This window comes from Coenobita brevimanus, chromosome 97 (genome assembly GCF_032717465.1).
Source record: "Coenobita brevimanus isolate Jiangsu-jjx chromosome 97, ASM3271746v2, whole genome shotgun sequence".
Taxonomy (NCBI): Eukaryota; Metazoa; Arthropoda; class Malacostraca; order Decapoda; family Coenobitidae; genus Coenobita; species Coenobita brevimanus.
The window spans coordinates 12,793,975-12,805,242 of NC_137050.1; positions in this window are offsets into that span (position 1 = coordinate 12,793,975).

Sequence of the window (11,268 nt, forward strand, 5' to 3'; positions counted from 1 at the left end):
AGCCGGGATTGTCGGGATGATAAATATATGTATTTTTAAATATTAATAAAAAAGCTTATAAATTTTTAAGGCTCTTTTGGGCACTCCTAAATTGGGGGCCCGTGGGGGCAGTTTCAGACAGCCTCCCTCGTCCCCCCTCCTCTCAGGTACGCCACTGACCATTTCTGTATTATCTACATCTTTCTGGGTGTAAGGTCTCCAGGCCTGCTGACAGTACTCTAAATGCGGCCTTACCAGAGACTTACAGTATATAAGCGTACGATATTGGTTTTATTCCTGTTATCTATTGTTCTCTTGATATTTGATTAGCTTTGGCCACTATCTTGGCTACCTGGGTACTCTGACTCAGTGATCTATGAACTGTCACTCCTAGGTCTTGCTCATAATGCTCACAATTTCCTGCCCTCCTAATATGTATGATTTATATTCCCATATCCAATGTGTAAACATTTACATTTATCCACATTGAATAACATCTGCCATTCTTTAGACCATTGGTACATTTTATCCAAGTCATCCTGCATATAACAAATTTCCTGTAATGTTGATGTCATACCAAAAATTTTGGTGTCATCAGCAAATTTAAGTACCTGATTAGTAGTGCCCATGTCAATGATGGGTATTATTTTACTTTAATCCCACCCGGTCGCTGGAAAATGTGACTTATCTCTATATGTCGGGTGTATTGAGTACATCATTTTCTTCTCAGTAAACATCCGTCGCAAATAACTACTTTCCGAGATATATGTTATTTTTCTTAATTATTTGAGATGAATGTCGCGCCATATTTGCTGGTGCGGGCACGTTCACTCGGTCTAAGTCGGCTGGACTCGAGTGTACTCGGCTGGTAATTTCGTATATGTGAGCCTTAAAAACAGCCAATCAGGCGTCGCAAAGGAAGAGGGACTTTTGAAACCAGCCAATCACAACAGTCGTAAGTAAAACCAGCCAATCAGCTTCAAGTATTTGTGGGTGACACAAGTACTCCCGAGATTTGAAAGTCAATCACAGTCATGGCCTCCGGTGCAGAAGAACGTGTTGTCGATTTCAAAGCTTGTATCGGGAATAAGACGGACTACTGGCAGATTATCAAGGACTATCACAGTAATAACGAAACATCTATTGAACTACTAAGAAAAAACGGGGTTTTGCAAAGTGCAGTGCAGTGTAAAGAGTGTGATTTGCCCTGCAAATATCGGGAAGACAGACATCAGTGGTACTGTGGCCGGTGGAAAAAAAAATAAGAAGAGTGAGGGGAAGGTGCAAATTCACCGTTTCTGATCTCTAGGTAAGCATTCCCCTAGGATAGGTTAGGTTAGGTTAGGTTAATGTAATGGGGGGCCTGGGGAGCGAAGCCCCCCAGTTAGGAAACACGGCCAGGGCTGGGGGGTCTGGGGGGCAAAGCCCCCCAATTAGGAAACACGAACTCAAGGAGCTGAAAATTATATTTTTCCGAAGGATTTTAGTGTTTTTCGTTTGATTTGGATACCAGTTCCAGTCGGAAATCACTCGATTTTCCGTGTTTCCCCCACCCAAAACCACGCTTTCCCACAGGTCCCTCATTATTCTTTCTCAGGAGTTTCAGAATGCAATGTTTTAGTGTTATTCATGTGATTCTGGTGGTCATTTTTAGTGAAAATTACTCGTTTTCGTCGTATTCCCCCAATAACCTTGGTACAGTGGGGGGGGGGGGTTACGGAAAATGAGTGATTTGCGACAGAAATGACTATCAGATTCACATGAGAAACACTAAAACATTGCATTCTGAAACTCTTGAGAAAATATGGCAGGGTGGGACTAAAGTAAAAATTTACCCAATGATGTATATAACAAATAAAAGTGGACCTAATACCGATCCTTGTGGGTGATAGAGGATTTGAACTGAACTGAATTGAAATATTTATTGTAAAAGCTACAGAGTGCTAATACAACAAAAGAAGGTGGTGGGTCTGGATGTTTTATAATAATGTCGATAAATTGTATGAATTGGAAATTATGTTAAAGATAGGAGTTCTGGCACTTGTGGAGTAAGTCCCATAGATATGTTTAATTATCTACAGTATGTTAAATAATGAACTGAAATGAAATGCTTATTGTTGTAAAAGGTACAGAGTGCTGATACTAAACACTCAAGATGAAAGATGTTTATCAGAATTCTGAATTGATGGTTATGAAGTAACAAGATGGAGGCGAACAAGGATTATTATGAAACAGTACACTAGAAATGGTGTTATGCAGCGTATTCTGGGTTCTGACTTCTCGGGCTCAGGTACGGTGCAACCTTGGGTTTTTTCTCGAGTCTCGACCGGGTCAGTCACAGACAAGGCAGGAAAGTCCAGACACGACTGGTCAAAGACACACTTATATATTAACAATAAACAATTACACCACAATCCGTGATCAAAACCTACGTGATACAAAATAGCAAGATAGCTCAGAAGACTATTTTCTTACACTAAATATCTCCACCTAGTTCAGAGAGTTTGACCAACACAGTACTCTACCTCTTCTTGTACAGGGCGGGGGGCGCGGTAGCACAGTGGTAGCGCGCTGGACTCGTAATCGGGGGATTGCGAGTTCGAGCCTCGCCTGGGCTGCCGTGCTGGGAGTGGTAGCTCGCTCCTGTAACCCTAGCGGGGCTATATAGTCCAATACAGGGCTTAGCTCGGGGGAACTCCATTTCTCCCATTTTTTTTCTTGTACAGGGCGATTTTCACAGTGAAGCACATATGGTTCATACAATACACCAGGTGTGCTCTGTCCTCGGGTATTTAGCAGGTACAATCCCATCTATCTCAGTATATCCAAACGCGTGACATAGACGGCAGTATATTCAAGTCCTCGTACACGCTCGCGTGACATGAACGGCATCCTGTGCTGGTTATATGCATCCGCGTGACATAGACGATATCCTAGCTACCCTTATGCTACGTGCGCGTGACATCAAACGGAAGAATATGGCACTTATTGTCTATCCGCGTGACAGGGCTGAAAAAGAGGGGAGGGGGGGTGACGCTATAGTGCAGGGGTTCCCAACCTGGGGTAAATTATCCCAAGTGGGGTAATTTGGTCTTTTGTGAAGGGTAATGGGGGAGGTAACAAAAAAAAAAAAATCTAAAAATCATACCAGTTATGATAGACTTTCAGACCTATACTAAAATTCAGAGATGAATGTTTAAAGTCATGTTTATTTGGTATCAGTGTTAATAATAAAAATAAATTACTCCTTGCAATAACTCTCTTGGTTTTAGCCTAACCTTTAATTAAGTCCTACATTCAAACTAAAATCTAGGCATCAAAATGTTAAGCAGCTAAAATGCAATTGTGGAAACATAAGCAATGAGGAGTAATGAGTGAAGGGAGGTGTGGAAAATGGGGTAATGGGTAAATAAAGGTTGGGAACCCCTGCTATAGTGGTATAGAATTCTCACGGGGGCTGATTACAGGGAGCATATCTTACATACACACATTCGGCTTACACTGATATAGACTGGTCCGAAGGGGGGGAAGGGAAACATACCACAACTATGGGAACAAGAGACAGGAGGGGGAGAAGCACGACACTGGTACGGGGGGGGGGGGAGCTTGTTATGTAAAGGTCTGTTCCAGCACAGCGGTTCATCCATGCACTCTGTTTTCATAGACCCGCACAAAATGCTCTTGGGCCCTTCGGGCCCCTCGCACTTGCTCCTGCGCAGGGCTCTCGCGTTTATGTTCTGTTCTAGTGAAACGTCACTTGGATTTTTTTTGCAGCTAACCAGTTGATCGTGTTATTTGCAGCTTCGGGAATGGAACCCAAGTTGTCCGAACGCAAGTCCGAAGTACACACACAGACACATGGCTACTGCTAGTTCTACCTCTGGCCAAAAAATTCTACGGAGATCTTATGCCGGGTTCCGGGAGCAGCGTTTTTTAGGCAAAATGTGATCGCTCATTAAATATAGTAAAAGTTTTTCAATCGTGATGGGATCAATTTTTTTTTACATCAACGATTTTTTTTTGCGATTTTTGTTCCAATTTTGGTGCGATTTGAATGTGTAGTTTCGGCTGCCCAAAATACACACACACACACACACACACACACATACACACACACAGCTAGTGCTATAGTATATTAGATTCTCGTCACCTAGCAATCCTTTCCTTTTCTACTTTGGTATTTATTTTCCCAAGCAGTGCCTGACTCCCTAACTGACTTTGAAAACATACATCTTGCTGATGTTAAAACTTGTTGACGCACACAGACAGACAAGTTTGTAATGCCAAGCTTTATCCTTTGCCATAGGCCTAGACTTCTTGCTCCGTCTTTTCATAACTTTTTTTCTTTTTGTTTCTTGTTAAGACTGTTACCAGTCGAATCGGGGTGTTACCGAGAGGGACGGCCGTTCTTAGCTGTTTGCATACGGAACGACATGCACCAACCTCGTGCATGCGCGAAGTATCCCATGGGGTAAAGTACCATGTACTGCATCTCTGGTCTGTGGGCATGCAGTCCCAAAATAGGTAATTTCTTACGTGTGATAGAAGAACAGTTTGATTTCTGCACACAAAATGTCCCTCTGTCTGTCAAGAAGAGTCACCTGCTTAGCAGTAGCCTATACGCCCAAAGACAGAGATGTGGTATAAATTAGTTTGTGCATAAGGTGTACTGTGTGAATGCACTAAGTTCTTGCATGTGACAACGGGCAGTCTTTACGTGTTATTAAGAGAATAAACTCAGAATAATAATTTGGAAATTTTGAGTTCAGGAGAGCCGCATAACAAGAAATTAGCTGACCGTGTGATAACCTGTCTGACTTCATGTCACACTGTGTTACCCATACCATCCACACAACTTACATCTGATCAATCGGCTCTCCACTGAACTATATATTCTCCATGAGAGGTCATACTTCACCTGCGAAGCCGACACGTTGTCATGATCTCCTAAGATCACCCAGTATGCCTCAGGAGGATTCTTGACTAATCTTTGCCAAAACTGAATTTAACCGACCGAGTTTCAGTGCTCGCGATAACAGGGAACCACTTGATATTCAAGAGCTGTTTGTAAAACAAAAACAAAGGAATCCTTCATTATCCCCTGTAGTACGAGATTTCATTTAAACAGAATCATATGGAGGTAACAGGAAGAAATGAACTCATACGTCATCGTAGTGGAGGGACTAAATTGATGTCAAGATTATTCACGACATTTTTACTCTCGCTATATCGTGTTTTAATATTCGCACATGTGGTAAGAATCCTTGTTTGGTGCAAGCTCTGGCAGTTCTGCCTGCCCTGCCTTAAACCCTGTCCAAAATTCTGGAACAGTTCTTTGGCCGTTATAGGCAATTCAGAGACCTCCGCGGTCGAAGGGACTGTCTTCGGTTTGGGTGGTGGCGGAGCGACCCACTCACTAGTCCGGCATCAGGCTTGGAAGGTGAAGGGTGTTAGGCTGGCTGCTCCTGGTACTTCTCAGTGAGGTACCTTGTCCTCGTGCATCTCTTCATCACATCAAGGAATTGAAGAAGGGAATGAGAATCGCATTCCAGCACCCTGAATACCTCCCGTTCGTGTTGCTGGCTAGGTATGATAATGACACAGTAAACCGCGAACAGAATTGTTAGCAACCGCAGTATTACTGACAAGTTCTCGCGAACGTAGCAGCTGCTAGCAAGGTATGTATCTTTCTCCTCTTTCAGTTTTTGAGTGGAAAATGTCGATTTTTATTATACATACGGCAAAACTGAGAAAACATTTTCAAATTTTTTCCCACCTGCTTGTATTTCATATTTTGACACGCTGCTCTCAGTAAGGATTCCTTTTCGTCTGTTCTTACCTAATTGTGTCTTGACAGGAATGAGTCAAGCTCGTACTGTCCCGTGTTTTGACCCTTTTTTTTTTTTTTTTTATCATACATGTCATTAAATTTATTGTTTTGATACGCACATTTTCATTCGGTAGTACATTCCACTGATCAACTGCTCTATTTGGAAAACTGAATTTTCCTACGTCTTTATCACCTCGGTTTTTGTACAGTTATGTGCAGTGTCCTCTTCATGTTGCTTCCCCATAGATTATATATTCATGTGTGTGTGTGTGTGTGTGTGTGTGTGTGTGTGTTACCGAGGTGTAAGTTAAATAAGAGTTGTTTGGTATATTTTACTTTAAGCTTTCGTAATAGGGTGCCTGTAACTTTTTTAATATGGCTGGAGATAAACATTGAAAATATTTTTGAAGATCCCATATGCTTAAAGGCGACCAGGGTCGTCCATTTTCACTATTATCATGTTTTATTTACGCACCACTTGCGGTGATGTCAGTCAGCCTTGTGTCAGTTCTTGGCCAGCGATGACGTCATGAGCTAGTGACGTCACCAGCTTGGTGGTGCTTGGAATCTTAAGTTGTGGGTATTTTGAATATTATTTCATTACCAGTAATCATACTTCATTTTCAAGTTCTAAAGATTGCTCAGATTTACAGAAAATGGGTATTTTGTTAGAAGTCATTATCGTGTGGAGAAAAACTTGCAACTGCATCTCAAAAACACCTGAATCACTCTCCCAATTTAAAATTGCTAGAAATCATGCAAAAGCTGTATTAAATCTATCTAAATCAAAATTTCTTCAAAAGCAAGCATCAAAACTACTTAACAACCCTAATGACAATAGAATATTCTGGTCAACTCTTAATTCTTTCAATAATAACTTTAACAAGTCATCTTCCATTCCCCCACTAAAATCTTCAGATGGCAATATTACAAATGACCCACGTGGGAAAGCAGATATCTTTGCTAGTACCTTTGCAAGAAACTCTACCATAGATGATACCAGCCAGAATGTCTCAGTACTGGAACTTGATTCTCCCGAAATTGCCCCACTTAAAATACAGACAAGATTTGTAAAATCCATCCTAGACAATTTACCTACCAACAAAGCTCCAGGTCCAGATGGAATTCCGCCAATTGTTTTGAAAAAGTGTTCCCCTGAACTTGCCTCTGTCCTAGCTAAATTATTCAGACTATGCATACGTACTTCTTTATTCCCAAATTCATGGAAAGAAGCCAATATCCACCCAGTTCCGAAGAAAGGAAGTTCGTCTGACCCCTCCAATTACAGACCAATAGCTATCACATCTTCTCTTGGTAAGGTATTTGAAACTTTAATTAATAAGCATATTGTTAAACATCTTGAATCCAACAACTTAATTAATGATAGACAATACGGTTTTCGCCACGAAAGATCCACCATTGACATACTCAATCTCTTAACTCATACCATCCATCAATCAATAGATCTCTTTGGAGAAACTCATGCAGTAGCTCTTGATATCTCTAAAGCTTTCGACAGAGTATGGCACCGTTCCCTGCTGTCCAAACTCCCTTGCTATGGACTAACGTCTTTTGTTCCTTTGATTTCTTCTTATCTTAGTGACAGGAAAATAAGAGTAAAAGTAGATGATGTATATTCGAATTTCCACTCAATTAACGCCGGCGTGCCGCAGGGATCAGTTCTGGCGCCAACCCTATTTCTGGTTCATATTAATGATCTCTTATCTGTCACTCACAATCCCATTCACTCATATGCAGATGACTCAACACTACATAGTTCATTCACACTCAGACATCCATTTACAAAGTCTAATATCTCTACCTCTCAACTCAATACAGCCATCTCCATAAATGAAGATCTATCTACAATCAGTGAATGGGGACAAAACAACCTTGTCTCTTTTAATGCTAGTAAAACTAAATATATACAGTTTACCAATAGACAGATATTGCCAGACTCGTACATTACCTTCAGTGCTACTAATATTCCCATCTCCAAAAGTATTGAAATTCTTGGTGTCTCACTTAACAGTGCCCTCAGCTGGACCTCTCATGTCAGATCACTTGCTAAAACCGCCTCAAAGAAACTTGGATTATTGTACAGAGTCCGTAACTTCTTCGCCGATGAGCAGTTAGCTATAATTTATAAGAGTCATGTGCGCTCTCAGCTTGAATATTGCTCACCCTTGTGGAATGGTTGTGGAGAGGTTGCATTAAGGCAACTAGACAAAATTCAGAATAAAGCTGTTAGAATCATTAACAACCCTGCCATCACATATAAACTACCTCCCCTGCAAGTAAGAAGGAATGTTGCCTCCCTTGCATTATTTTACAGATATTTTTTTGGCAAATGCTCAGACGAAGTTGCGTCCATGGTGCCACCTCTCCATGCCTTCCCTCGTGCTACACGGGCATCTGGTAGCGCTCATGACTGGAATGTCACTCAACCATATTGCAGAACTTCTGCCTATCAGAATTCTTTCATTCCCCGAACTGCATCTCTCTGGAACTCGCTTCCCCAGAGTTGTTTTCCTCCCAATTTCAACCTACAACTCTTCAAGTCTAACTGTTACAGATATTTTATGAACAGAGGACACCAGTAATCTGGTGTATGGATTATTTTTTTTTCTCCATTTGTTTTTCCTTCCTCCGTTCTGTTATTAAAAAAAAAAAAAAAAAAAAAAAAAAAACTACTGTATGTTCTATGGAGAAGCCCTATCATTTGACACGATTACAGGACCAGTGCATAACCTTATGTATTTTTTAAACTTATTACTAAACTTGCCAATATACAGCTGAATTGAGAATGGTTAGGTTTAATACGGTAGGGTAGGATAGATCGTTAATCGAAATTGGACTGAAAATAAATATATAATGAATGTGCATCACATATATAGATGATTGCTGGTAAGTAACTGGGAACTACAAAGTAGTAAAGCAAATATGTTGGACCCTGTCTGAACATTTTCAAAGCAGATGATCATAGCAGATAGATGAGGATGGGGGGTACTGGAGACCATGAATGTTGCAATCATGGGATGGTTTAGAACAGATACCTCGTAAGTTGTGCATTCCGTTCGATATTGCACTTAGACTCATAGTTTTTTGTAGTGCGCAGGCTACATATATGTCTCCATCTTCCAAGCCCTTACCTCTGTGATTATGGCATATTTTCCTTCCCCCACCCTCTATATATTCACCCCCCCCCCTTTCAGTCTCGCCTTACCTGACTTTCCCAAATTTTTCCCTCGAAGTTAGTTCTCAGTCAAAAAAAGGCTATCCTTAATAATTTGTTGTACCCATCTCTAATGCTCTTTCTGGCCTTGTCACCCCCCCCCCTCTCTCTCACGTTTGTATTCCTCAGTTTTCCTTCCTTTGCACCAGCATTCTCCGTTTAACAGTATATCTTCCCTTTGGATGTCTCTCCTTTAGAAGTTCCTTCGTTCCCTCTCTGTTCTTTCACATTTTTTTTTTTATTTTCTTCTGCCTTATCAATTCTTCCTCTTTATCACCATCTTCTCTTATTCTCTTCTCCCTCTCCATCCTTCCCACCCTCCCTTTGCAGCCTCCCTCCCACTTTTCCTTGTTATCCCCCGCCCTCCGACTTCAACCTTCCCATTCTCTATATCCTTTCTTCTTCCTTCCACATCTCCATCTTTTCCCCTCCACCCTCTTAACTCCCACCCTATTCTTCCTTCCTCTCTTGTACAGCTTTCCTCCCCCACTCTTCATCATCCCCCACTTTCCTCCCTGTGCATCCTCCCTCCCCCTCCTCCCTCTGCATTGTCTTTCCTACCCTCTCTTCCCTTCCATCCTCCTCGTCCAGTTCATCACCCCCTCACTACATCCTTTCTCTTTCCCACCTTCCATCTGCACTCTCCCACTACACCGTCCTTCCTACCCTCCTCTCCTTTCTCCATCCTACCACCTTTTATATCCTCCCTCGAGCCTTCTCATCTACATTATCCCTACCACCCTCCCCTCCAGATACATTTTCTCTACCTTCCTCCTTCCTACATCCTCCTCTCCTTCCCTCCATCTACTTCCTCCCTACCACCCTTCCCTCCATGTACATCCTCCCCACCATCCTCCCCTCCACCTACATCCTACCACCATTCCCTCCATTTACATCCTCCCTACCACCTACCCTTCCTTCCACATCCTACCACCCTCTCCTCCATCTGCATCCTCCCTACCACCCTCATCACCCTCTGCATCCTCCCTGCCACCCTCCATCTTCATCCTCCCCTCCATCTACATCCTTCCTACCACTCTCCCCTTCCTACCACTCTCCCCTTCCTCTACATCCTCTCCACCACCCTCTTCTCCTTCTGCATCTTCCCTTCCTGCTACCACCCTACCTTTCTCGCTTCTCTATTCGCCTTCCCATCCTCCCCTTCATCTAAAACTTCTCAGCCTCCCCCCTCTTTACATCCTCCAATCCTTCTCTCGTTTTACACCCTCCCAATCACTGTCCCCTCCTTCTACATCTTCCGGTCCTTCCTACCATCCTCTCCTCTCTCTACATCCTCCAGCCTCCTCCCTCCCTCTCCCTCCCGTTCCTCTTCCCACACTGTTTCATCTCCCTTCTACAACACAGCCACATCCTTCTCCCCTACTCTTCCCTCACCATATTATGTCTTCTCCCACATTCTCCCTCTCCTCCCCCCTTCTTCCATACTGTATACTCCAGCTCCTTCACACCTTTCCTCCCTTTTCCCTCCCACGTTCTATACCCTTCCTCCCTTTTTCGTCCCACGTTCTCTCTCTCTCTCTCTCTCTCTCTCTCTCTCTCTCCATGCTTATCTTCCCTGCCCCATTTCCCAGCCATTCACGTCCTCCCTTCTAACACTCAAAGGAGTACAAAGGAAAGCAAACAGCAACAGACCTAATGGTCCTCTTGAGGCTGCCTGTTACAGAGAAGACTATCAATGTGATATCTAATTCTACAAGTTGAAGGTAAGAATAGTAAAGAAAGAAGGCTACCCCCCCATCCACCAAATCCTCCAGTCGATGCTGGCAGGAAAAAAGTGAAAAGGACTACCATGCAGCATGGGAAAACTGACATGGAATTTTCATCGGAAAGACTGAAAAGTGGTAAACTATTTTCCGTCCTGCTACATCTATATATGTACACTACGTGTCAGTAAGCTACAATTATCGTTATTACACAGTATTTCCATGCTATAGTTTCATCGCGTTATGAACTAGAGGAAAACAGATTAATTATTATTCAATCATGATGGTGTTTAGCTGAGGATTTGAAGCGAGATATCTATTTATCCAAGCGATTTTTTAATGTCACCACTGTACTGTAATCAGTGACATCTCTGGTCAGTTTATTTCATTCAATTGCCAGACGCCATGTATCCCAAACGGGGTGGCCAACGGCTTAGAGTTAATTGTTTTTTACAGGGAAGGGCACTAATCCTCCACAAACCCCACTTGACAAGTAGGGA